We start from the raw sequence: 4,407 nt of genomic DNA, 5'->3' as shown, positions 1-4,407 counted from the left end.
AAATAGATTCATTATATATGTTGCGAAAAAACTGCCTCCGCCAGGACTCGAACCTGGAACCTCCCCACTTTCCGGGCGGGACGCCTTTCCATTCGGCTACCGAGGCTTCGACAGTAATCTCGCAACACAATGTTTATAAATTCTCTAAAGTGTAAGTTGAGAGAAAGAAAGAAAGAGTCGATCTCGTAAGCAATGTTATTATACGAGAGGGAGATAGCATCAAAGAACAAGTTGCTCGATTATGTTTTGTTTTTATGATCACCCGGTTTCGTGTATCCGACGGAGGCGACTGCAGTCGCGTGAAACGATTGTGTACGCGTAGTGCTTTTTCGCGATGAAAATGCGATTTACTTCACAGAAGTACACGGACATGATTATTGCCTACGGGCTAGCGGGAGATAACACACGTGTCGCGGCTCACGTTTACGCGGAACGACATCCCGGGCGTGCACGATATCCGACGGCAAATACAATTTTACGTACAGTGCAACGATTGCGTGAAATTGGGTGTCTTGTGCATAATCATGGTGCGGATGGTCCACGAGTGCGTTGTCGCGCCCGAGATGAAGAGAGGATTCTGGCCGCGTTTTACGAAAACTCTGGGACCAGCGTGCGCCATGTGGCACGAGAACTGGGACTCTCGCGGTACGCGGTGCATCACGTTTTACGTGTGAACGGATTGCACCCGTACCATTATCAGCGTGTGCAACAGCAGCTGCCAGGAGATGCACAACAAAGAATTAATTTTTGTGAAGGTATTGCGATTATTGATTTTTTATATTCGCGGTATTTTTATTGAATTGTAACCGTCGGCCGTCGGCAAAACACGCAGGTTTTCTCGCGCAATACCATCGAGATCTGTCTTTCACGGACCGTATTTTGTGCACCGACGAGGCGACTTTTACGCCAAACGGCGTATTTAATACGCGTAATTTTTTACATTGGGACGAAGAAAATCCTCACGTTGTCCGCGAAGGTGCGTTTCAGAATCGATGGTCTATCAACGTATGGGCGGGAATGATCGCGGATCAAGTGGTATGTGTGAGCGATAAAAATAAAATAACTTTTCTTTCGCCATTAAATCTAAACATTTTCGTCAATGATTTCTAGATTGGTTCGTATTTTTTGCCACCGCGTTTAAATGGCGAAATATACGCTAACTTTTTAAAAACGGAGTTGCCGGTACTGTTCGCCGATGTGCCTCTTCGCACACGGGCGCAGCTGATTTTTCAGCACGACGGAACTCCTGCGCACTTCTCTCGACAAGTACGCGATATATTAGACGCGCGTTATCCTGATAAGTAGATGGGTCGTGGTGGCCCAATCACTTGGCCGGTACGGTCGCCAGACTTAAACGTACTAGATTTTTTTGTATGGAGTTATATAAAAAATCTAGTTGAACATCGACGTAATAGTAGAGAAAACGAGGTACGTGCAGCTATTGTTGCCGCTTTCGGTACTATTACGCCGGAAATGGCGCATCGTGCAACGTGCAATATTGTTCGAAGAGCCGAACTTTGCGTACAGCAGAACGGACGACACTTCGAGCAATTTTTGCATTAAATAATGAGAGTGGATTAGACCTACTGGGGATACCACTATAAAAAAGACGCACCGTGCTATCTACCGCTAGGTGGTGAGGAAATGATAGCACTTTATTATTTTTTTCCTATGTAAACCCGGAGAGTCACATGAATCTGTCACGGAGGATAATAATTTTTCGGCGCGCGGCCGCGTGCTACGTGTCGCTTGTTACTCCGCCTCGAAATCAGCTGTTTATTTATCGTTGCTAGGAGGTAAGCCATTTCTTTCACACACAGAGCCTGCCTTACCGCTTCTCGTACGCTGATTTGTTTATACATTTTCATTAATTACGGAGTAAATATTGAGAAAATTTCAAATTTTTATATAACTTTTATGATTATTTTAACCTGTTCTACCTGTACACGGCGGCTGCTCAATCAGTTACCAGACACCCTGTTTATATATATATATATATATATATATATATATATATATATATATATATATGTGTTACATATCAATGCAACTTTGTTGATCCTTCGTAGTTATAACAACCCATACAGAATAAATATCAGAAATACATCTCATGGATATCCTATAGATACCGCGATATCTATAGGATATCCATGAAGTATATTTTGGATATTTATTCTGTATGGGAAGAAATATCAGTTATATGTATTCTTGCTGGGTACGTATCATATTATAGGAATTGAATCCAGTGAATTCCAAATAACAATAAAGTATATTGTGATATAAATTATATAAATGGCACAGGGGTGCCGCAAGTTCCGCACGCTACACAAGACACATTTTTCTCACTACTAGCTAAAGCGCTCGCTCGATCTACATGTCCTCCTCTTATTCGTCATAACTTAACTCACACTCCCTCCTCTCTTCTCTAACCCCGCTACAACGCGAGTCAACAGAGTAGCTCGTTGTTAGAACTCACTCGTCTTGTGGCGCCAAGATTAAATTAAATTAAACAAAATAAAAATAAAAATCAAATATTATCTGTCACAATCCTACAATATACATATAAATATATTACATATCAATGCAACTTTCTTGATCTTATGTGATTATATAACACGAAGTATCAGTTAAAAACAAAATTACTTCTTCAAAAAAAGTAAAAAAAAGAAGCCAAGTGCATGTGCCTTAGCATTATTTGTCTTTACAAAAAAAAATCGTTATAAATAAATTACAACAAAAGTGTTCAGCTAAAAGATATTTAAAAAAATATTATTAAAACAACTTTATTTAGATCAATTGTACTCTCGCGAATAGTTTATTCAAAAATACAAAACAATTTTATACTCTCTATAAAAGTAATGATATCAAGAGGTTTACGCCAAGTGCGAATGATTAATAATTTCAGTTTTTACTTTTATATACCTTTATATACTTTTATAAACATATGTGGTTTTGGCTATATATAAGGTGTAGTAAAAAGAGATCCATTATTTTTGCATGAAATTGAAGGCTTTATTTAGCATAGTTAGAATGATCCGATTTAGGTCAAATATGCACCGTTTTGTTCGATAACTTGTTTCCATTTTGAAGGTAATTCCATTATGCCTCTCTCATAGAAACTCTTGTCCCTCATAGCAAAAAACTGGGACAGTCAATTTTCACAAGCTTCTCTTGAGACAAATTTTTCACCAGCAAAATCATTCGCCTTAGACAGGAACAGGTGGTAATCACTTGGTGCCAGGTCCGGACTATAAGGTGGATGCATAAAAACCTCCCAACCAAGCTCCCGGAGCTTCTGGCGAGTCACTATCGATGTGTGTGGCCTGGCGTTGTCCTGATGGAACACAATTCCTCTCCTATTGGCCAAAGCTGGCCGCTTCTGGGCGATTGATTCCTTCAGACGGTCCAATTGTTGACAGTACAGGTCCGAATTAAGAGTTTGGCCGTACAGGAGCAGCTCATAGTAGATGATTCCCTGCCAATCCCACCAAACACACAGCAAAGCCTTCCTGACCGTCAATCTCTTGGCCACCGTTTGCGCCGGCTCACCGCGTTTCGATCACGACCGTTTTCGCTTGACGTTGTCATAAGTGACCCACTTTTCATCACCAGTCACCATCCGCTGCAGAAATGGGTCGATTTTGTTGCGATTCAGCAGCGATTCGCAGATGGAAATTCGGTCCATGAGGTTTTTTTGCATTAACTCGTGTGGCACCCATACACCGAGCTTCTTTTTGTATCCAGCCTTATTCAAGTGGTTCCAAACGGTTTTTTGTGCAATGTTTAGCTCCTGGGCAATCGAAACAGTGCTTACATGACGGTCGGACTCGACGATTTCCATTATTTTATCGACATTTTCGACAATTGGCCTTCCAGAGCGTGGTGCATCTTTGACATCAAAATTACCGGAACGGAATCGACGAAACCAAAATTGCGCGTGATTGGCTGTTGCAGTATCAAGACCATAAACACTATTCACATTTTCAGCCGCCTGGCTTGCGTTTTTTCCTTTATCGAGGAAAAACTGTAAAATATGGCGTATTTTCTCTTTGTTGGTGTCCATTTTTTATGCGCGCTCAAACAATACTGAGTCAAACAATCACAAAACTGTCTGAGAAGTTTTTTTAGTACGAAATCTTATCTTTTTAACGCCATCTAGCATAAACCGATCGCACTTATACAACGCGAGATACACATTACTAAAACCATCTATTGGAAAAATAATGGATTTCTTTTTACTACACCTTATATTTATAAATTAAATACGTCTCTTTTGTAAAGTCTTAATGACGTTTCTGAATTTTTAGTCATTCCTTGGTCACTTTTGGTCATAAACTGACCAGATTTGGACGTCATTTTGACATGAGTCTGCTACCTGGGATTGAATATATTGGGTGTACAACTTAT

The 4,407-nt window shown here is 40.4% G+C and overlaps 1 pseudogene; it reads left to right on the top strand.

Annotated features, from left to right (window-relative positions):
- The first annotated feature begins 340 nt into the window (after positions 1-340).
- LOC116847988 lies at positions 341-744 on the top strand (annotated as a pseudogene).
- Positions 745-4,407: the final 3,663 nt, after the last annotated feature.

Source organism: Odontomachus brunneus, unplaced genomic scaffold (genome assembly GCF_010583005.1).
Source record: "Odontomachus brunneus isolate Ranch 3 - 2012 unplaced genomic scaffold, Obru_v1 Obru_scaffold_086, whole genome shotgun sequence".
Taxonomy (NCBI): domain Eukaryota; kingdom Metazoa; phylum Arthropoda; class Insecta; order Hymenoptera; family Formicidae; genus Odontomachus; species Odontomachus brunneus.
The sequence above is the reverse complement of the archived record's forward strand: the minus strand, read 5'-3'. Positions and strand labels throughout refer to the sequence as shown.